Source organism: Alexandromys fortis, unplaced genomic scaffold, assembly GCF_014885135.2.
Source record: "Alexandromys fortis isolate MF-2015 unplaced genomic scaffold, M_Fortis_MF-2015_v1.1 scaffold_106, whole genome shotgun sequence".
NCBI classification, from domain to species: Eukaryota; Metazoa; Chordata; class Mammalia; order Rodentia; family Cricetidae; genus Alexandromys; species Alexandromys fortis.
The window spans coordinates 1,390,790-1,415,723 of NW_026067980.1; positions in this window are offsets into that span (position 1 = coordinate 1,390,790).

Below are 24,934 nucleotides of genomic sequence, written 5' to 3' on the forward strand. Positions count from 1 at the left end.
GTCGAGAACCACTGCTCTAATGGGATATTCTACAGGTGACCAGGATTTGTTTACCAGTAACATCAAATGAGGAACCATCCTCTTGTCAATATTACATCAGGTTCAAGGTGATCCAAAAGAATTCACATGCATGCCAAGAGCTGTGGCTGACCAAGGCAAATATGCAAGGGTATTATTTGTACGGTTTTCCTGCTGTCCTTCTGTCTTTTCATTATGAAAACCTATCAAGGATGGTTGAAAAAAATTACCTCGTAGGCAGTCCAGATAGCAATAGTATTCCTGTGCGTTTTTTTCACTGTTTTAAAAATCATACAGTGCTTTTGCCTGTGTTTCTGTAATCAGTGGCACGGGTCAGACTCTTGGCTCGCTGAAGTGAAAGGACTGCACAAGACGGCACTTGCCTTCATATTAAGGAGGACTAGGAAGGGAGCACGTTCTGTAGTTCTGGCTCTAGGAAGACCAAGACTGTTGTTTTTGTGATCTCCAAATATAACCTCTTGGGAAAACCACGCTGCTTGAACAAGTTAACAATAGTAAACCAAACAATGCTCTAGGAATAAATGTTAGCGCTATCTTTAGTGCAGTGGTATGCACGAGGTTAGACTAGGCCAGGAGGAATGCGCTTTGTGTAGAGAGGAGTAAGCTGAACTTATTTGGTACTATTTCTCTTTGTCCACACCCCAGTCCTGGGCCCTCGGGATCAGGTTTGGTTCTAGGGTTCCATTAGCTGGAGCGTTGAGAAGAGACGAGTGATGAAGTCAAAGACCGTCTAAGAAACTTTTCGTCTTCAGGCTTAAAATTGGTGTCTTATTTAAGGAACTTGAGGAACTCTGGAGCTCTTACCTGCCCTCGACATTACAACATGTTACAGAAGTAGACTTCCCCAGCTGCCATGGCTGCTGGGATCTCACAGTTGCCATTTCATAATTGTGGTTGGAATCAGGTTGGTGTATAAATTGAAAAATAAGTAGGAGTTAATGAGACCTGAGGTGAGGGCTGTTTTCTCTTTGTCTACCCTTTGATGATAAATTCGCTCTGACTAGACTTCTTACCTTCTCTTATTTTCGTCTAAAACACAGGGGGAGTGAACCAAATGTTGCTTGGTTTGATATCAAAATAATATTGTAACTCTTTGAAAATCTTTTTTTTTCTAGAAAAATCATTGTATTCTTATTTTGTTTCTCTGGCAAAGTGAATGGCAGAAGCAATTTAGAGGAAGGAGCTCACATTTCACAGTTCACAGCTGAAGGTGATAGAGTCCATTCTGGTAGGGAAAACAAGATGAAGTTGGAGTGTGTTGTTGGAACTCTTCACATTTTGGTGGCCCAGGAAAGAGAAAGACCCAAAGTAGGGCTTGACTATACAGTTCAAGTCTCTATCCTACAGTGACATCCTCCCTCTAGCCCGGCCCTCCTCCCAAAGGTTCCACCACCTCCCCAAATAGCACCATCATCTGGTAACCAAGTGTTTAATCACAGGGGACTGTGAGGGGCATTTCATGTCCAAATCACAGCTATGGAGTACTGATTTGTCCATTTATATAAAATGTAAGGTAGGAACAAGTTTCTGACTTGTTTGCTGTGATCAGAAACACCCAGTCTTGGTGTCTCTTCATTCATGGTTCATATCCAGTAGAAGCTACCAGCATGTTCTAAGGAAAATGGTGCTGCCTGATTGGCTCTTGGTAGTATGAACAACAAACTTTTAAAGATAAATATAAACTATATGTAAGAAGCCTAACTATTTATCAATAAGTTTATCAGTAAGTATGGGCATAATATTGATTCTGTTTTGAAGTTCACATGTTAGCATAGGTTAGTTCTGAACAGGTTAGAGGTTAGTTAGCCTGGGGAATGGAAATAAAACAAAAGACAGAAATGGATATCATAAACAGAAAAGAGATGAATCTCTGTTTCTAAGTGTGTTGGTGGCTTCTGTGTCACTAACTAGTCTGTTGCTACAATACTGTGTTGCCTGCAAGAAATCCTAGAGGGTTTCTGAGAAAAAAGAGATGGATGTGGAAAGTGAAAATTTTGTTCTCTATTCTCTCCACTTGCAGTTTCTCCTATTCTTCACATTCTTTCTCAAGAGGTGGAATATGAAAAGAAATGTGAAGAATAGGAGGAGGAAAAACCCAAAAATTTCAGTTTGAGTGAGAACATGAGCCTGTTGATGGTTAATTGTCAGCTTCACTGGGTCTAGAGTGATGTAGGGCACACACCTTTGGGTGTGTCTGTGAGGACATTTCCAGAGAGGAAGATGCATCCTGGATGTAGGTGGCACCATCCCATGGGCTGGAATCCTAGGCTGAATTTAAAAAAAAAAAAAAAAGGCAAAGGAAAAACACAAGCAACAATGTACTTACTTTTCCTTTTTTTTTATTTTCTTTTCTTTTTTTTTTTTTTTTTTTTTTTTTTTTTGCTTCGTAATCTTCCCAAACATGAGCAAGCAGTCTCAAGCTCCTGGGATCACAGTGGTGAGTTGTATGTGCCTCCATGCTTTCTCTATGATGATGGGTTGTACACTCAAACCACAAGCTGAAGTAAATGCTTCTTTCCTCAAATTGTTAAGTGTTTGGTCACAGCACTGCGAAGAGTGGTTAATACAAGCCCAGCTTAAAAGAGAGAATGTCTCTTTTGAAACTGTTGTACCTTGATCAAGTTCAGAAAACTCAACATGAGTATTAAAACTCTACTTCTCATACAAACTATGTTCAAATTTTTCTGCCCCCAGTGTCACAGTTTTTTATCCAAGATTCAGTTCAAAATCTCCGTTGGTCACCTCTCCATTACTCTAAGACAGTGGTTCTCAACCTTCCTAATGCTGCAACCCTTTAATACAGTTCCTCATGTTGTAGTAACTCCTGACAATAAAGTTATTTCATTGCTACTTCATAACTGTAATTTTCCTACTGTTATGAATTGCAATGCAAATATCTGATATGAAGGATATCTGCTATGTGACACCCCTGAAGGGTTGCGACCCACAGATTGAGAACCTCTGCTCTAAGGAATCTCTGGGTAATAATGGCATATCTTGTTTCACAGCTTCCCGTGGGCCAGTCTAATGATAAACTGGCCCAATTGCCTTGGACCTGTGGCCAAGCAGCCTGTTATGCAGAAGGATATGATACAATAAAACTGGTCATTTCGTGCACAGAGAAAAAAGAGGAAGACAGCGGGTCATCCCATGGCTAAGATTGCAGGGCCCTCTTCAAAGTCACAGCTCAATAACCTAAGTCTTATTAATCCCCTCCTTATAAAGATCCCTGCCCCCACATTCCCATATCATCATGGACTACACATTAAGCATACATGGGTCTTAGAAGGACATTTATCCAAGCACTAATATTCTACCATTGGTTTCCGACGTTCATGTACATTTCAAAATGCAAGCCAAAGCTAGTCTGTTCCTAAGAGTTCTAAGTTGTGTTGTAGCAGCATTCACCAGTCAAGTCCAAAGTCTCTGAATATACCATAGGTAGAGTGCAAGCAGAGCTGCAAGACCAGGTAAGAAGTAGAAAGCACAAGTTATCCTAGATACAGTTTGCTACTGAGTACGTTCCCTGTTGAAAAGAGGGGAATTGGACCCAAGAAGACTGAAAACCAGCTGTGGGAATGTTTGGTTCCAGAGCTCTGTGCCTGGCCTTCAGAGAATGCTGAGGCAAGATGCCTGTAAAAGGGTTTGTCAATGCTGTCCTTAAGCCTGTGACCAGGGGCTTCTGCAGGGACACCAACCCTGCTACACGTTGGTCATCCCGTCTTTGCTTTGAAATTTTGATGAAAATTATAACCTGATAGTTTTTGCAATTTTTCATTTGTTTTAGCTATCATGGTCTGACTTTCTTGCTTTTATAATCTTAAAATGGTTTGTAGGCTACTTTTTTCATTTTTATTTATATCAAATTAAAATGAGCGTGTCTGTTGTATAAAATGATAGTTTTCACTTGTGGGGTTTTCATAAATGTACGGCATAGGCTTTGATTATATTTAGCCCCAATTATACCTCTCCATATCTTGCCTCCCCTCCCGCCTTTTGCTGTTTTTCTTTTTCCCTTTAAATCTGGCTTTTATCATTTAAGATGATCTCTTGCTCTATTTTCCTCCAAATAGCACAACTTGTTTTCTTTACGGCTAGATAAGTTTTTTGTGAGTTTTTTATTTTATTTTTAATTGTACGTGTGTGTTTACATTTTCTTCATTTAATTGTGGTAGGTCATAAGTATCTAGGTTTTGTTTATTTGTTGGGAGTTTTCCACCTGTTTTGAACATAAACTTTGAAGTTACTCCCTACCAACATTCTAGGTTTTATTACTATCTGTTACATTACCCGTTTCTCTAGTTTTATTAATTTGGGTCTTCTATGTCTTTCCATCAGTTAGTTTGACTACCAGTTTGTACTAGCTAGTTTTTATGTCAACTTAACACAGGCCAGAGTCATTTAGGAAGAGGGACCATTAACTGAGGAAATACTTCTACCAGGCCTGTGAACAAGCCTGTGGCAGCATTTCCTGAGTAATTATTGCTATGGGTGGGCATATTCCACATGGGAGAGAGCCACCCATGAAAGGGCTGTCCTGGCTACTGTAAGAAAACAGTCTGACTAAGCTAGGAGAAACAGACCAGTAAGCAGCAACACCCTTCCATTGCCTCTGTATCATCTCCTGTTCCTTCCCTGGCTTCCCTACAGATTCTTAAATTTTCTCTTGATCATGTTTCAGAGTTTTTCAAATTTGTGATCATATTTTTCTACTTTTTTTACTTTCTTGTTGGTGTTTGAATGTAGTCATTTTTCAACCTTGTATTTAATCCTTGATATTCTTTCTTCTGGTTGACCTAATCTCCTAGTGATGCTTTCCACTGTGCTCTATTTTGACTTATTTTTTATTTCCTCCTCTTTTTCTTTTTTTCAAAATCTTGATTTCTTTGTTGAATGTTACTGACTTTCACATCCAGGTTTTGAATTGACTTTCAAATTTAGTCAACTACATGTTTAATTTTTTCTGAGGTCATCAATCATTTCAAAAACTAGACTATTTAAATGTCTGGTATTCCAACCATTTCAGTATCTTTTGCGTCCATATTTGAGGTCATTGCAATCTTATATATGAGTCATCTTGCCTATACTTTTTTTTCTTTATCTGCTGTTACCCTACCACTTTACATATATATATATATGTGTGTGTGTGTGTGTGTATTTACAATATATATATTTCAGTTTTGCTGGAGTGATCTTAATAGTGAACAGCTTTTCCTTGAAGGCTCAATACTCAGTACCTCTTGGAGGGGAGTAAACAAATCACACATCTTCAAACATCACTGCTCCAGATGTAGCTACCAGATGGTGCCTAAGGGTTTTTTGCTTGTTTAACTTTTTTCATGATAAGATTAAACTTATGAATCTTGGACAAGAATGCTACTTCAGTGATCTTTTTCTTTCTCAGTGTTATCAGTGATTTCTTTCTTGGTGTATCATATAGGAAATTTATGATTTGTGACATTTACACTGTCTCACTATGTGACTTATAATGAATTCCATTAATATTTATGACTAAATTAAAATGATGATTGTGAGATTTCTCCATAGTAAATTTATTCATTTACTTTTTATAATTTATTTGTCATTGTGTTTTTATTAAGACAATTTTAGGTTTAGATATATTTTGATATTATTCTTCTTTTCCTCCTAGTCCTCCAAGATTCTCTCCTCAATCCTAGCCACCCAACTTTAAGTTCTTTCTCAAAAAACAATCCCAAAACCCAATACAATAATAAAGTCCCACAAACCTAGAAAACAAACTACATCAATAAGCATAAAACGAAAGAAAAACCTGCCACAAACCTAGAGAACAAACTACATCAATAAGCATAAAACAAAAGAAAAACCTGTTACCAAACATAAGTACACACAAAAATACTGTGGCATCCCTTATTTGTTGGTCAGCTACTCCTGACCATGATTCCTGCCCATCAGTAGTTGGTACATCATTTTACTGGAGAAAGTTGATCTTCCCTCTCCCAGCATGTACAAATAATAGTTCATTTGTTAAACTTTACCCTAGCAGCCAAGTTTTCATTCACCCATTCTTTTCTAAAACTACAACAAAATAAAATATAATAAGATAAAACAAAAACCGTTACATCAAAGTTGAGCAAGACAAGCCAACAGAAGGAAGAGAGGCAAAGGGAAAGCACAAGAGTAAGAAACCCACTCATTTGCACACTCAGGAATCCCATAAAAACAGTAAACTGACAGCTATAGTATAAGAGGACCTGATACAGGCTCATGCTGACCCTGTGCATACTGCTTTAGTCTGTGAATTCAGAAGAGCTTTGATCATGCTGATTTAGAGGGTCTTGTGTTCTTGGTGTCCTGCATCCCCACTGGTTCTTACATTCTTTTCTCCAATGATGTTAATCATTTTCAATACGTCATTGATAAGTGGTCTATGGAGGAACTCTGAGCAGTGAGAGAATGTTCCAGTTTCCAGAAAGTAACACAAAAGAATCTAAACAAAAGCCAATCATCTCATTAATACTGATGTCGGCTTAGGTCAGAGAAGTTTTTGTTTTCTCAAGTAGCCATCAGTGACTACAGAGATTCACAACTGTGCAAAATACTGAGGACAAGTGACTTGCGGGTGCTCGGTTATAAACGGGACATCTACTTCATCTCCTCCAAACCACAGGAAGCATCATGGAAAGAAGAGAAGAGCCAGCGGCAAGTGGGATGAGGCTACAGTGTTGAGCACTGATCCGGCATGATAGGACCGGTACTCTCTTGTATTCACAGTGGCTGTGGTTGAGCCTGTCAGGGCCCTGTCATGAAAAGAGGGGTTCCTGGGGCTACATCTCTCTCTCAGCATTCATGTGCAATTCATGGTTGAGATGGCAGAGGGACTGGTAAGATGCTTGTGCTCATGTAAACAACATAATGAAACTCATTTGGTCTCTCTCCTTGACTCTCTTTCACACACACACACACCATGAAGGAGAAGGGAGGCTTGTTGTTTGGAAGAGGAAAGCAATGTGACAAGAGAGGGAAATGGGGATGAGTATGAGTGATTGAAATACATTATGTGCACGGAGGAAAATATTTTAATGAAACCCATTATCATGTACAATTAATATATGCTAATTAAGTGACCATTTAAAATGTAAATAATTGAAAAGTAAACTATCTGTGGTGAGTTGATTTTTCAATAATGTCCTCACTATATCTTTCATTAAATTGCTTTGTCATCCATTAAAAATTCATAGGAAAGCTATTTCTTTGCTAGAAAAATTTCTAGGCGGAGTAGAATTCTTTGGAATTTTCTATGTAAATAATTATGTTATTTTAAAATAAATGCTTTAAATCAATCAAGCAAGAAATATTTATTCATTTCTAATCCCAAACTTTTATTTCTGTCTCATGATCTATTGCTGGTTAGGACCTTAAGTACAATGTTGAGCAAAACTCAAAAGAATAAACATTCTTGCCTTGTTTTGGCTCATGGAGAGAAAGGTTACTGTCTGGTAGCTGTAGGATTTTCATAAATATTCTATATTAGCGCTAATTCCTTTCCATATCTGTCTTCTCAAACATTTATTACCCTCTTCTCCTTCTTATTTGAGAGTATTAAGGATGGGTCCAAGAGCCTAGTGCTTTGCCTCTATGAGCTATCCCCAGACCACTAATTATAAACTGGTATTGCTTTTATTTTTTGGTTTTGATCATTTATCTTTTGATTTGTTGTTTAAAAATCCCTCTTGCTGACAGGTTTTTGCCTCTATATCACGAGATATCACCTACTTTATCTAAGAAAACAGACAACTTGTTTTTCAAATTCAATCTGTTAACTTCTTCTTAAGCAAGGCTTTGTGTTCATGTAACATGATGTGGGCTTTGTAGAGATCACCAGAAGAGGCCTATTTCAAACGTGTTTTAAATATGCAATGAGATCAAGATAAAGTTTTTCTCTTTCCTTTTTATAAGGAATCCTAAAAGATTTTTTTTCCTTTTATTGAAAATATATTTTTTTTTCTCACAGGATCCTACCAATCTATGAGCATGGGAGATCTTTCTGTCTTCTGATATCTTTTCAAATACCTTTTTGTTTTCTTTTTGTGTGTTTTCAAGACAGGGTTTCTCTTTGTAGTCGTGGCTCTCCTGGAACTGATATATTTTTCAATACCATAGTGTTTTTGCCATACAAGTCTTTCACTTGCTTGACTAGTGTTACCCCAAGACGTTTTATATTATTTGAGGCTATTGTGAAAGGTGTTGCTTCCTTTGATTTCTTTCTCAGTCTGTTTGCTGTTTGTATCTAGGAGGGCTACCGAAAGAAACCTTTTTCCCATTTTCCTTCATGTTTAGAAAATAATGAAATTAAAAACTCTTCTTTAGGCAAAATACAGAAATAATCTTTAAAACTAGGAGTGGCGAACAAAAGCCTCGGATTGAGTCTCTAGAAAGAATGATGCCAAAAAAAATGGCTACTAAGCAAATGGCAGCACGGTCACTCTCCAAAGCTCACCATGTCCCAGTCAGCGTGACCTTCTTGTTTCTCATTCCCAGCCAATTCTCACAGCCCTTGCTGCTTTCTTTGTGTGAGTCACTTTTCCCATGACCTAGCCACAGTTTTCTTCTTTGCTGTCTTCAGATTTCTCCTAAAGGGTAACACATGTTGAAGCTAGAAGGGGATGTGCATCCTACAATAATAATTTTCTTAAAAGGCCAATGCGATCAATATGAAAAAGAATGTAGTAGAAGAAGAGCCGTGCATTGCCAAGGGCAATGAAAAATGCTACAGCTACTGTTGAAAACCACCCAGTTCTGTAGCGTTTAAAATCAAAGGGACATTTGTCCTATGGCCCAGAAATTCCTCTTTAAAAATTTATCCAAGAAAAATTAAGATATATAAACACAATGAATTTATTAATAATAATATTTTTAAAAAGCTTTGTTTATCATAATGAGTAACTGGACATAATGCAAATGAATACAAAGAGAAAAATGGATAATTGTACTATGTTCATACATTAGACCACCAATTAATCTTCAGTGAAGAAAAAGAATAGACTAGTAATTTTCCACTTAAGATCTGTATATTTCATTGTATCTAAATTTTACATTAGTTCAAAAAATTCTGTATCTGGGTCCCATGTGGATTCCTCTTATCACAGTGTCCCAACTCACGAGGCTTTAACCTCCATGACCATCTTGTCCTGGAAATCAGCAATCACAGCCCCTACTCTCTTGGCTTGAAACCCTCTTTCAAAGGTTTCTTTGTGGATTGCTTCTTCACCCCTTCAGGGTTCTGCTCCATTGTCACCAGGTAAGAAACTTTGGCCAGTCTCCTTGAAGTCTGTTTCCTGACTTACTGCCTATGTGATTCGTCTCTGTTGTTGTGCTAAAACAATCTAATAAAAAGCAATGCAGAGGAGGATGTGTTAATTTGGCTTACAATTCTGGATTACAGACCATGATTTTGGGGAAGTCAAGGCAGGAACAGAAGGCATCACACTCATAGCCAAGAGCAGAGAAACAAATATCTTTATGCTACTTGCTTGCTGGCTATCTTTTCCCACTCTTACGTGGTTCAGTGCATGGCTTCAGGAATATTGCCACTCACAATGTGTTCTATCTTCTGCCTACTTGAATTAACAATCAAGACAACCCCCAAAGGCATGCCCACCGAGCAACATGCTCTTGAAGATTCTTCCCAATAGAAGTGATTCTAGGTGGGTCAAGTCGACAGTTAATGCTAACCAGCATACCCCACATGCTGCGTTGTTAATGTTAATGCAAGAAACACAGCTCTCAAATATCAAAGGATATAGGATTTTGTATGTGTGTGTGTGTGTGTGTGTGTGTGTGTGTGAGAGAGAGAGAGAGAGAGAGAGAGAGAGAGAGAGAGAGAGAGAGAAACCAGAGCTCCTGGGTCCCACAAAATGGGGTGGCATACAGTTGTGAATCTAGTGGCTTATGACAGAAACCAGGTTGAGATGTGGGGAGATGAGTTGGTTTAATATGACCTAATGTGTTAAACTGATTAAGATGTGTGTTTAATAGTAGCACTATTATCACTATATCCCCAGTACTTAAAAGAGCATTGGCACAGAGGACTCTTCAGTAATACCCGAGGAATGAAGAAATGAGTGTTTCTATGGCTCTAGTTGGAGGTATAATGGTACCAACATCTGCGTGGCTTCTGGTTAGGACTTTGTGCAGCTTCCATTCAATTCATGGGTGAAAATGGGACCCTAACTCTGGTCCTCTGGGAGAGTGGCAAGCTTTCTTAACCTCTGAGCCATCTGTCTAGCTCATGGGTGAAAAGAGAAGGGTGGATCTGTAAGATGGCAGCAGGTAAAGGCACTTGCTGCCCAGCCCGATGACCTGAGCTGGATACCTGGGACCTGCATGGCAGAGGAGAGAGCTGACTGCTTCGAGTTGTCTCTAACCTCTGCATGTACTCTATCACACTCCTGTGCCTTGAGGCAGGGTGATCCCCTCCTGTACAAAATCAGCCTAGGTTACATAGTGACTCCAATGCTAACCCAAGCTACATTGGGAGATGCTGTCTTTAAAAAAAAAAAAAAAACTGATCAAATTCTTTAATTTACTGCTGTATTAAAATGGCTGAAATGTCCAGGAAAACGAAGTTTTATATAGCTATTCCACCCCAAAATCTGTTTAAGGTAGAAACACTAACACCAACAAATATTCATTTAAAAAAAAAGAATCTAGAAATATTTTAAATGAAAAATTATGCAATATTTACATGGGCAATGCTAGAGAACTTGGGTTTGACCTCCTGGAGTTGAAATCCCATAATTGCACAAAGTCAATTTCTATTAATCATTTGCCCAGCATTAGACTGTATGAATGGTCTTTTGAGTATCAGTCTTAGAAACCTGAGATTGCTGCGTCCCATTTCATAGCTAACCATGAGTGGTGGGAAATTTACTTGACTAGGACTCCATTATGAGGAAAGATTCTTCATGAAAAAAAAATGTTAGCATGTCTTTAAGTGTTTGATCCTGGCTTTATAGTGGAGTTCTTTAAAAATTTTAACTTAAACATCTGGATGGGCTCTATGAAGCTAGACATATAATGGATTAACATGACATATTATTTAAACATGCCCAAAACATGCATTTTAGTAACTTCTTGCCATACAAACATCCCATGAACTATTGGAAAGAGAAATGTTGTAGAGAGAGAAATGTACAGTGAATATGTTATTCAGGGGAGCCAAGTGCTCCGGAGCATGTGTTGAAAACAGGATGTCATGTTGAGAGCACAGAACCAACCAGCTATCCCAGAAAGAGCGCATGTCAAAGCGGACAATGTTAATACAGGAGTACGGACAAGGAGTGTTTCACCCCGGTGTTAGGTATTTTCTCTTAAACGAACCCTCTCCACCAATGCAAATAATTCCAATCAGACCAAATAAAATAAAAACCAAATAAAAGATGCCCATGTTTAATGGAATGTTCCCGAGTGGCCCCGGAGAAAGCATGGAGAGGGGAAGAGAGGAAAGGGGAGACCACGCGAACCCGGGAGGCTACGAACTCATTCTCTGGGGGGTGGTTTAAGTAGCCTGTGGGAGTGGTCCAGACCTTCCCTGGGGAGGGGTTACTATTTGGTGGGCTTTAGACTGAGGCAGCTCCCAGGGGAGGGGGCTTATTCCAGGGGCTGCGGTGAAGCTCCCAGCGGAACACCCAGGGCATCCTTAAACAGCCCATTCACACACAGCAGACCAAAGATGAGAAGGCAGACTCTGTCCTACATGTTTTCGCCTGAGTCTTTATGATGTTTATTACTTGAGACAGGTAAGAAATTCCAGGGGAAGAAAAAGCAATATCATGTAAACATGGATAGGTGTGAAATCGCATGTGTACCGGTAAGATGGCAGTAGGCTGCTGTAAAAAGGGTAACATTGGAAGGAAGACATAATGAGATATAAGGTTGGGAAGTTCATCAGGTGGAACATGGGCAGAGAGCTGACTGAAGGAGTTCTGACTTCATTACATTTTCCATAGGAACCACCCATGTTTTCCAAGGGTTGGAAAGACATTGTCGAGTCTGTGTTTCAAAAAAGCTACTTCTCCCCAAGTGTTCTGGACAGATTGGGGTCAGGATGAGTTAGGTAAAAACCATCTTTATAGCCCACTGCAGCTCACTAGGAAAACGATTCAACACACACACACACACATACACACATACACGATGTTTAGCTAATAGTGAATCTGAGAGATGGATACTGTATTGCTGAGAACATGGCCTCTCAAACAGAAGGCTCCTTCCGACGCTAGCTGTATATATATATATATATATATATATCTTTGCTAATGAAATTAAGTGTCCAGGATAACATGGAATAGAACATGCATCACACTTTTGTTGAGTATTAAATGTGACGACCCCATACAATACAACTCTGGACTATTGAGTGAAGAAATCCTGGGAGCTGATGTCACTATGTTTGTTCTTCACGAACTGTGAGGATGAGCCCAAGTCACTAAAAACTTCAGAAACTTTAGCATCAGAGGCAGCTTGAGGCCTACCAAGGCAGGAAGATGTTCTCCTTTGCCATGGGTTTGCTGTTTTAACAGAAGAAGGTCTGGACACAGAATGCAGAATCCTCCAGAGCCTGCTCCAAGTTTATTTCTCAGAAATTGCTTCAGAGAGAAAACAGCTCCCATCTCCACAGCAGCTCCAGCACGACTTCCTAACTCATTATGCCCCGCCCCCTCACCACACATCACTCAGGAATGTTCTACAGGATGCTTAAGGCCCAGAGTTCATCAAAGGCATTGTTCACATCCCCTTGTAGTTTATCTTACAGCAGCCTCTGTGACCTGCAGAGACAAGCTACAAGGATTGCTAGTGATTTCCTATTTTTCTGGCAGATGTTATGAAACAATATTAAGAGGGGAAAAATGACATGAGCAACAAAGTGGAAATAAAGCAAGGAAAGTTCTGGGAGGAAAAACAAGATGAAGGTAATTGGTCCTCACCTCTAGCTGTTGACTCACTGGGGGCCGAGGTGCCAGAGTACACAGCTGCTGAACGGTACTCATTGACAGCCCTCCTCCTCCGTGAGAGAAAGACTGGAAATCTGTTTCAAAATGAATCACAGAACTCAGCGCTCCACAGAACCATTCAGAGAACTTAATGAACTGAAAAGCCTTCCTCGGAACAGCTCAATTCTAAGGAGGGTCGTGGTACTTCAGGAAGACAGCTCTGCTCCATGCTCCTTTGTTGGAGAAGATGATTCCATGACAAACATCCAGAGCTCTGCCTCCGATGCCTCCCTCATTCCAGAAGGGCCCATCAATCTTGGGTTCACTTCCTTCTCCTCTCCTTCCCTAATTATTGAGGTAAACAAAGCTTGGCGTGGGGGGACTGTGTTCTGGGAGGAGAGCATAGACATAAAGTTTTGAATTACATTGGTGAGTATTCTCTGCTGAACGTATTTTTCTCCAACACAAGCAATGGAAAAGAACTAATCTCACACAAACATTTCTGAAATCTAACTAGAATGTATGTGCATAAGTAGGTGTGGATGCATGTTCACGTGTAGCATGTTTGTGAAGCAGCCACAAGTGTCTTTCTCAATTGGTGTCTTTCTCAATTGCTTTCCGACTTCCTTTTTGAGACAGGGACTTTCACGGAACCTAGAACTCACTGATTTGACAAGCTTGGCTGGCCTGCAAGCTCCCGGTTTCCCCATCTGAGCTTCACCACATTGGCTTTAGACAGGTATGTGGGGTGTTCAAGCCCAGGTCTTCAAGCTTGCATTTTATCAGTTGGGCTGTCTCATAAGCCCCCAAACCAGAATTTCTGAAGTTTCACAAATCTTCATTTTTGAGGTAAGAAGGGGATAGCTTGCTGTCTCATTCTTTTTGATACTTTCCAAGTCTTATTCTCTGCTGTAGCCCCTCCCACACCATGAACTAACACTATTTGCCCAATAACCCACTGAACTAAAAGCATTGCATGTGCACACACACAAAATGTTTTTTAAAAATTGCCCAAATTTCTTTTTTTTTTTCTACAAACTATCCCTTTTCTTAACTAGTGCCATAAGACATTGCTTCTAACACTTCAGCAATGGCGTTATTTGCTTTCATTAGCATCTGGTTTCCCCCAAGCAAATTGTACACTACCTGAAGTCAGAAACCAAACCTTTGACATCATTGCATCTGAAATGCCCCGTGGTGTTTACTGAACCATAGTTGAGGATGCAAAATTAATCTTCGCTGTATTACTTACAACCTATGCAGAGTTAGCTGTATCATTTTACCTGTTGGAATTCACCTGGTTATGTGTTTACGAAAATGGCCTTACTAAAACCGAGTTCAATGGCTTGCTGTGAGGATTAACAACACCTGGAAAACACTTCAAATGCCATCTGAGCCATTGTTTGTGCTTGGCAAATGGTAGCTTCAAACAAATGCTGCGTTCTGTAGTAGGGAGTTATAGTGATTAGCTTCGTCACATAAATCACTCACACTGTGCTTTCAAAGTGATCTTTAGTTAAAAACAGGAGCCATTCATGAGGCTGACTAGCAAAGCCCTTCCTGACAGCTCCATCCTGCGGGAAACGCAGCCCTCTTTCTGTGGCCCTGATGACAGCCCTCCTCATCTGTGAAGAGTTACAGTGAGCTTTTCCATAAACCAGAAAGACCTTCCAAGACACAGTTGCGGACAGCCATCTAGGCAATTCTACGTAGATTATTTGCTAGAGAAGCTGTTACATCCAGCCTTTTCAGACCTGTGTTAGAGTGTTCTACTTTTCTCATTGCTGAGGCAAAATACCAAATAATTAGGAACCTAAAGGAAGAAGGCCTGGCTTCAGCTCACAACTTAAGGTTAAGAAGGGATGTAGTCCATAGCAGGAAGGTTTGGTAGCAGGAACTCCATGCAGTTGCTCACACTGCTTCTGTAAGCAGAGCAAAGAGATGAAGGCTGATAGTTAGATTTCTTTGTTGTTGTTGTTTTCCTCTCTAGTCTAGGCCCCCAGTGTATTGGGATAGTGTTGCCTATGTTCAGGGTAGGTCTTCTCTTCTCAGCTACACTCCTCTGGAAATCCCCTACAGGCACATCCAAAGGTGTGTCTCCTAAGTGATCTCAAGGCCGGTGAGGTTGACAATGAATATCAGCCATCACAGATCCTGTTCTTTTTTCTAACTAGTTATCTATGCTAATTTTGAATAGTTTAACATGTAATAAATAACTACTAAAATTTCATAACCGGCAAATAGATCCAAGCAAATTGCATGTAACTTTCCAAAAGCATTTCAAATCACTCAAACATGACTCTATTTATGGATAGTATGATTAGATAGAAACTTATATATAGCTTATATATGTAAACCATTATATTATATATATATAATATTTATTCCTTTGGGGTGCCCATGTGCATATGTGTGGAAGTCATAAGGCAACTTGTGGAAATGGTTGTCTCCTTTCACTATGTGGGTTCTGGGGATTGAACTCAGGTAGCCAGGCATGGCATCCAGCACTTCCGCTCACTGAGCTATTCATCACAAGGGACCTGCTTTGTCTTTTGAGATGGGGTGTGGTGGTTTCGTTAGGTTGGTTTTGAACTCTACAGCATCCTTCCACTTCCTCCAGTCTGCACGACTTTTCGATTAAGTTTTCTCTGACTTTTCTAATAAAGTGATGACCCTCTCCAATGTAATTTCACCGTGTCTCTCACGGTGATCCTACACAGACCTGTCAACACTATTGTTCTCGGTAAGTAGGTGGGCAGGAACTGCAATGAATTTATATTTGTGATCTTACTCTTTATGCTCTATCACATTAGCTATGGTACATGATCAATGAATGTGATTTCAATTAATTAGCACATTTTATCGTGTTCATACTCAATCACTAACTTCCTCTGTGATGTTGAAATAATCATATTTAAAATAAAATTAGCTACAAAGAAGTCATCTCTTGAGTCACAGATGGGAGTAGGTCAGCCTGGGCAATCAACTTTCCAGATTTCACTTTGTTCTAGCCTATGCTATCTCTCTCAGTGAAGAGTTGACTGAACTGGAAAAGCAGAGATAAAAGCACTATTCTTATTAGATCTGGGTGAGGCCAATAGGCCTGTGAAACACACAGAGAGTCAGCTCTGCTGGGGTTTAATATGGTTAGATGCAATGATTTGCCTTTACCCTTGATTTTTTTAATGGACTAATTAACAAACCTCAGGATCAAAGACTCTTGTCATTTCTCTTTGTTCTTTCGTTTTAATAATGGTTGACATGCTATCAGGAGGAGCTTTGATTTTATTCAAAATGAGATGATAGAAATCTCACCATGTTCTCTCTCTCTCTAGAATATATATATTCATTGTGTAGATAAGGAACCTGAGGATCAGAATCAGAGATAATAAGTCATTCCCTGTGCTGAAGAGTGGCCAGGCAACAAAGCAGAGCTAAGTATTGCTCGGGAAAACACAGCCTGGCACACACATCCTTTCATCTATTTCCATCATTACTGGGACTTCTTTTGGAATTTGGGACATTAATAACTCTTCTTACCTTTAGGATAGAGATTGAGATGAAATGAGAAAGAGAGCAAGAGAGAGTGAGATCAAGAGTCAGCGAGAGAGAGAGAGAACTATATTAATAACTGTTTGGTAAAACAGAGCATACAAAGTTTCTCAGTAAAACCAGCTTTGGGAAGATGGGTAGGACTATCTTATGACCATTTTGACATCTTCCATAAGTGTGAACTTAGGCACTGTCAATAGAAAGAGGTGGGTCCAAAGCCAAGGGAAAAACTAGAGAATGGTCCACTTCAGTAGTTGGGGCAACAGATGCTCCTGTGTGTTGCATCATGGTGGGAAGCACAGAGATCTCCGTTTTCTGTCTTGTAAAGCATGGGGCATAAAATCCGAGGGGAGAAATTTACTCACATTTCCATTTAATTTAATAGACAAAAATTAAATGAAGTTACTCCCCAACAGAGCAGGAAGTGCTCAGATTTCAAAGCCTTGATTGAGAACAAATATGGGAGGGAGAGAGTCAGAAAGCGTGCACACAGGGAGTAATGTAAAATATCTCTTCTATCCAGGAAAGAGCAAGTTCTTCTAGGAGCTTTAGTTTAGTGCTCACTGCTTCCCCCATGTACAACAGCCCCTAACTAGCAGGCAAGTTTCCAGTTTAATTTGTTTTTCACAGCATGGCAGTTGCTCCTCTTTGATGATTAAAATATGACTCTTCCAAATTTTGACTATTTCCTGGAAAACAATTGCAGCTCATGCCTCTGTTTCCTCTTTATAAAACAAGAAAGATGCACCCTGGCATGGAAGGGATTGTGACTCTCAGATGTGTTGTTTCCATAAACTGCTAACAAGCACTGACTGTATTTCTCTTCTTTGTGTTTTTATTTTCCTCTGTATCTTAGCTATTCCTGGTTAGTGTATGGAATTCCTCTTATTAGGTACCACTCTGGAGCAGACCCTAGAATCATATTGGGCTTGAAGCAGTACTCCCTCCAGAAGTCTTTAATCAATGACACCTAATGAATGTTGGATGATCTAGGACAAGAGACCCCTTAAAAAGTGCTGTTGGCGTCCCCATTTGTGGGATAATGCTCTTGTACCCTGTAAAGATTTGTCACGCGTATTGGTTTAATAAAATGCTGATTGGCCAGTAGTTAGGCAGGAAGTATAGCCAGGTGACCAGACTAGGAGAATTCTGGGAAGAGGAAAGGCTCAGTCTGCAGTCACCACTCAGACACAGAGAAAGCAAGATGAGAATGACTCACTGAGTAAGATACCAAACCACATGGCTAAACATAGATAAGAATTATGGGTTAATTTAAGTTGTAAGAGCTAGTTAATAATAAGCTTGAGCTAATAGGCCAGCCACTTTATAATTAATATAAGCCTCTGTGTGTTTTGTTGGGACTGAATGGTTGCAGGACTGGGCAGGACAGACGTCTCCATCAACACCCAGTTGAGTCTTATGGTTGTCTGCAATTAAAGCTTGGGCCACTTTGATTTCCTGATGACATGGTAGTAAGAAAGAATTGCTTGAGACTCAAGATGCAATTTCTATCTTCCGGAAGCACTCATCAGTGCACTTACTGTAAGTAAAACAAAGAAGGCAAAGCCAAACACAAAGGACTGTCTGTAATTGTGGCCATGGCATTTATCCTTCAATATGATTTGACCATCTTTGTAAATGTTGTCTCAAGTATTTATGCTGTCCATGCAAAAGGCCACAAAGGTGTTGTAATGAAAGACCATTGTATTGAGTCACTGTGGACCCAAGATTCAACAGAACTGAGGATAAGTCTGAAGTAAAGAAAACCTTGCAGTAGCCAGATCCAAGGGCAAAGTTCAGGATTTGGCCTTTTCCTGCTTACCTCATCGCTGTTTTAAAGCTCTTGGCAGAAAGGTCCTGGAAAAAGTAGAAAATATTATTAGTTAGATTAGTGCCAGTTTCAGCTAAGCTCTGTTGAGTCAATAGGATCAGCGCCAGAGGACTGGTTGAGACAGTAAGAATAAATAACTTTTAAATGTCTCTGAGCATTTGAATTTATGATCTATAAAATTCTACCCATAGAGGGAAAAACTCTGTATATGTTTAAATTGCAGACAAATTCTGCCCAAGGCTTAGTCATTAATAAGGAGTTTTCTGTAAATACATGGTTTAGATGTTTTCAGCAGACTTAAATATTTAAAATATTGTAGACCCTCACTACATGAGAGGTATTGCCCAGAGGACTGGAAAGATATGTAGATATGATCCTGATTTATTAAACTTGGGTTCTATTGGGGAACATTCAGCACTGGAAGCTGCTGTGATATGCTTTGGATTGATTTTCCTCACTTGCACTCATGTAGGAGGCAAGCAAACAAGAAGAGCACCATTCTGAGCAGTGACAAGGACAAATCCATGCTACCCCTGCTACCCCACAGACTCTGGAGGGCAGTGAGCTGCCCATCACCTCCTTCAATTTTCTGAGTGCCTGGAGGTTCTGCACTAGCTGGTCTAGACAAGCCCTGTATTGAGAACAATGTAAAGAACAAAAAAATGAACATGTCCATTTTGCCAGGCCTACCTTCTTGATATGGGATTCCCCTCTGTATACCATTAGTTAATAATAAAAAAAAATCTGAATCTGGCTAAAGAAGGTGAGACAGTCCTTTGGAGTTCCTGCTTCCTGAAAGAGTCTGCCAGACATTCTGGAGGACACAGAAGAAAGTGACTAACAACTGCCAATATAGACAGAACTGTCTTTGAAATTTTTTGCGTCATGGAAAAATCTGTTGGATAATATGGGCCTGTAGGCTGAAGATGGGTGCTCCAACAATACAGAAGAACTTTGGGCAAATCTCAAGGCAGCAAGATGTCTCTGTCAATTCTAGAGTTTTGAAAGTTGCTTACAATGTACTTCCTGTTTACTTAGGTAACATTATATCCTTCTGGAGTCTTTGACAGAGTTGAAGAATGGTTATAATTATAGGATTCCTTAGTTATGATAAAAGATAAAGTAGATATAAATATTATAACTATAATTCTTGCTTTATACCTTTTTATTGTATATAATTTTTCTATGTTAAAGTTAAAACCTTCCTTTTTATTTAGACAGAAAAGGGGAGGTGATGTGGGATTCCCTTCCATATACCATTGGTTAATAATGGATTAATAGAATATAGCCAGGCTGGAAGAGATAAATATAAAGAGAGTAAGCAGTGTCAGGGAGAAGCCATGTAGTCAACCACAGGAGACAGACACACCACAACTTTGCCTATAGGCCATGACCTCATGGTGATGCACAGATTAATGGAGATGGGTTAGTTTAGGATATAAGAGCTAGCTAGAAATACACTTAAGCTATTGGCCAAACAGTATTATTGCAAGCAATATGTTTCTGTGTGATTATTTTGGGAGTCTGGGTGGCTGGGAAACAAATGAACAGCCACCAAGAACAAGTAGGGTGGCCAGGAAACGAACAAGCAGCCTCCCCCAGCACCTTCCTATAGAGGGAGTGCCAGCAACTGACATAGCCAAAAGAACAGAATCAGAATATCAGAACTGTACTACATCTGAGGTTCCAGTTTTCCTTAGAGACACAAGATGTGCATAGGAATTTGCAAGAAATACATGGAAAAGTCTGGGACACTGCTAGAACTTGATGAGCCAACAATATATGTATATCCACTTTATCAGAGGGAACTGGAGGAAGACAACTTGCTGAATCATTGTACTACCCTACCACAGCCCAGAAAGGAGGCCCTTGCTCTGTCTGCTTTGTCATTTACCACTCAGTGAGAGTCTGAGTAACTTCAATGGCAGCTTCATTAGACATTTGCAAGTCAGCCACACTTTGTTTTTGATCTTATAATTTTGATAATAGTGAGGAATTGCTTATGTAAAGAGTTTTAGATGTCTCACTTATTAAATATGTGAATCACTCAAATACAACATAATTTTGCGAATAGGAAAAGGGACCATTGGCTTGAATCATTTAAGAAGCTGCTTGAACGACTGGAGAGAAATTGCCAATGTTTGATGGAGAAAAAAGCTCTACAGTCTTATACATTTTTCTTTGTTATGTTGCATTCAAGAACTGCCTTCAGTATGGTAATTTAGATCTGCTTTTACACCCTTGAGGTTCTTAGACATGGAACCACACACAGCAGTATCCATCAGCCATTGACAGACAGAAGAGACATAGGCTGAGTATGTGGTGGAGGAGCCTCTGTGTGTGCATTGCTGAAGCTGTGTATTTTTTAAGTGTATGTTTCAGGATGCACAGCTTGGCCCTTGCACTTGTTTCTGTCTTCATTTCTTCCAAAGGGGTTTCCTAAAATCTCATTTCTATCAATGTCATCTACATGTTAATGACTCCTCATGTTATAGCTCCAGCCTAGATAACCTGCTGTGTCATTTGAGAGGTACTCTCCTCATCCCTCAGCAACCATTATCTTCTGCTGTGTAAATGTGTCTCTTTCCAAGTGATGTAAGATAGTACCATACACAAAGGAGACTGGCTTTTAAGACTGGCTTATTTCACTTAGCGTACTTTTGCTGGGAGATTAGATATTGCACGTGTCAACGGCCATTCGTTTCCATGCTACATCCCCATCACTATTTAAATGTTCATCCCTTGAAGGATTTTGGAGTTGTTTTCAGCTTTGGGCTATTGCAAATAAACCTTCTAAGGAAATTAGTATACATATTTTTTTAGTACACATGTGCTTTTATTTTTCTAGAATAGATATTCAGGAGTGTGATTGCTGAGTTAGAAGTTAAGTTTATATTTAGTTTTCTGGGGAACTGTCAAATCATTTCCTAGAGTAGCTTCCCCACTTTGCTTTCCCATCAGCCATGTGTGAGAAACCTGTTTGTGCCCTTCCCTGCCAGCAGTCACTATCACCAGCCTACAAAGAGGGCCCTCCCAGTGTGTAATGGAATCTCTACTGCCTTCGTGATGGACCATGGCAACCATCTTTCCGCGGCTCTATCTACTCCCTACATGTGCTTTGTACAATTGCCTTTGCATTTATTTATTCATTGTCCAGTTGCATTTTCCTTTGCTTTACTGAGTTCCTTGAATTTTCTATGTGAGTCCTGTCAGAGATATGCTTTGCAAATTTATTCTCTGCAGTTTGCCTTTCTTCTTTGTAGAGATGGGGTCTTGCTAGGTAATCTTTGCTTGTGCCTGCTATCCTGAGACTATGGATGTCATCATACCTGGCTGTCTCTTCAAGATCTTTATAGACTGCTCAGCAGAGAAAACTTAAAAGTCCATTTAACTGTGGTTATTCCAGCTTCTCCATTGGTTTAATTAGAATATCTTTCTTTTTGCCCCATAATTATCATAATACAGATCACAAGCATTCTACAAAACACACTTAGAATGTCATTCCATCCACTTTCTGATGTTTTTTTCACACTGCCCAGACACACCTGTTTCTATAATGAACCTCATTTTCTTTCAGTTCTTTCTGCTAGAGACTAGGGACCAAACTGAAAATCAAACTTAAAGCAATTTATAGCAGATTGGATGCCATAAGAATACACCATATTCCCAAAGGGCGAAGTGATGTTTCCCAAGAGCTTTCTGGACACAAAGGTCAAACAAACAAGTGACATGAAGGGTGGCAGTGTTGGTCTACGTGGAAGTTGTTTAGAGAAGTTATTTTGGTTGTAGCTGAGAAACACCAGATTTGAATCCTGGGTTTAGCAATGTGTTCCCTGTGACTCTGGATGATCTTTCTGGTGTACAGGGGCTGCAGAAAATTTAACAGTCTATATAATTCTACGTCATAGTGACATATCGCCCTGTTGCAGACAGAGGTCTTCCCTGTGAGAAAAATGTTGCATGATTCTGACTGGGAGCCTTGGAAGAGGGATGAGCTTGACCATCTAATCTCTCTGAGAAAGTTTTTTGTTGTTGTTATTGTTGTTTATTTGTTCTTTGGCAGCGCAATCATAATGAATATACCAGATACTTTCTGTTGTTTCTAGAATGTAGTGTTTAAACCATCCTCTATGTCTCAGGACTTTCTGTATTGGAGTTCTGTGAAATTTGTTTACTGAGCTCTCCGATTTTTAATTCTGATCACAACCCATATTTGAAAACCAGCAATCATGAATAAATTAGAAAGAATAGCATCATTCTTTTTCTTAGGGGACAGGAGAGGCAGGAGTGAAAAGGGAGGAAGAAACTGATGCATAACCATGGAGTAAGAAAAATTCCACCAGCCCCGGCTTCTAATGAATTGTGATAGCATCTTTGCTCAAAGGGAGCTTCAAAGAGAAAAGTACCTCTCCTTGGCAATTTGGAAATCAGTTCTAAAGATGTTTTTCTTCTAACCTGTCACGTTAAGATTAGGAAACAAAAAATTCTGTGCATATATGGAGTGAAGAATGCTAATAGCTGTTGTTGGAGGAGCCGGGGCAGAGACAGAGCCTCCCTCCAGATCATGAAAGCGAGTATAGGGGAATGTGTTCAGTAAAATCATGCTGAGCAGTTGGGAAGATGGCTCAGTGGGTAAGAGGGTTTGCCATGCTATGTGCTGTGGGTTTAGATCACCCATCCTCCACATAAAAATAGCAGGCATGGTTGCATGAACCATAATTGTGCAGTGGAGACAAAGCCTGGAAGCTCCCTGCTCAGCCAGCACAGCCGAAATTATGAATTTCAGGTTCCTGTTGCAAGGGAATAAGTCTTCCTTTGGCTTTCCCATATGAATCCTTACCACCCAACACACACATGTTCAGACACACTCACACACATAATTAAATTGATACTTAGAAAACTAGTGGGTTAATTGTTGTTGGAAGCCTGGCTACCCAGACTTGAAATAACCACACAGAAGCTATATTATTTGCAATACTGTTTGGCCAATAGCTTAAGCATATTTCTGGCTTACTCTTATATCTTAAATTAACCCCTCTCCATTAATCTATGTATCGCCACATAGGTGTGGCTTACTGGCAAGGATCCATCTGGTGTCTGTCTCCAGCGGGGACACATAGTTTCTCACTGACACTGCCTTCTTCCTCCCAGCATTCAGTTTAGCTTTCCCCACCCAGCTCTATTCTGTCCTATCACAGGCCAAGGCTGCTTCTTTATCCATTACCTGATAAAAGCAACACATATACAGAAGGACTTCCCACACTATTTCCCCTTTTCTGTTTAAATTAAAAGGTTTTAACTTTAACATAGTAAAATTACTTATATAAAATAGGTATCAAACTGAAACTGCTTTCCTACTCCAGCCTGACAGTGATGGAACCAGCATAGGGCCAAACTAAGCCCTCTGAATGTGAGTGACAGTTGTATATCTGGGGCAGACTGTGGGGCCACTGACAGTGAGATCAGGATTTATCCCTACTACTTGTTCTGACTTTTTGAAGCCCGTTCTCTCTGAAGGAATACCTTGCTCAGCCTAGATATAGTGCTGAGGGCCTCAAAGCAATGTGCTAGACTTGGTTGACTCCCCGTGGGAAACCTTACCCTCTCTAAGGAGTGGATGGGGGTTGGGATAAGGAGGGAGGTGGAGGAAGCAGGAGGATGGGAGGGAGTAGGAAAAATGAATTTGGCATGTAAAATGAGAAAAGATAGTTTTAAAAATAAATTAAAATAAAACAAAAACAAGAAAGAATGATAGAAGGAAAGCATCAAGAATGAGAGAATTAGGGGGAGAACATCAAGAGTGTTGGAGAAGGAAAACATCAAGAGAGACAGAAGGGACATTTCTGCATAGAGATAAGAAAAGACAATGTAGAACACAGAATGCAGACTGAAAATTCAGTCAGTAAGAAGAGGTCTTGCTGTGCAAGTGCAAGAACTTGAGTTTGGATCCCTGTTGTTCATGGCAGAGCCAGGCCTGGCCATGCACGTCTGTAACCCCGGTGCTCTAGGCACAGGCGTGATGCAGACAGGAGGATTGCTGGGGTTTCAGGGGCTTGCTGGGCAACCAAAAGATGGCAAGCTCTGGGCTCACCTAGAGATCCTGTCTCAAGGAGGTAAGGCAGAGAGAAAGAGGGAGAGAAAGGGGGGGGTGGTCACGTGCATGCACACACAGGGCAGTGACAAGGTAACAAGATGTGGCATTTCTGAGACAGGTGCAGGAACCACTGAAAACGGGAAGAAAGCTGAGTTCTCCCTAGGCCAGTGGGAGAAAGACATGAGAGAGATTTGTAGTTGGGGGAGATAAGTTAGAGAAGGTTTTGGAGTCAAAGAGGCATCCCTTCTGAGGCTCCAGCATCATCAGATTGTTCTTTGGGAGGTGTGGATGGAGGGAAGAGACTAGGAAGTGATTGGGGTAGAGTTACTTTGATATCCCCAGGCTTCTGATCTGCAACCAAAGGGCAAAAAAAAAAGTCCCCTATTACAATGTTATTAGATAGTCAAATTTTTGCTTTATGCTTTAAAAATCCATTTTATTTTC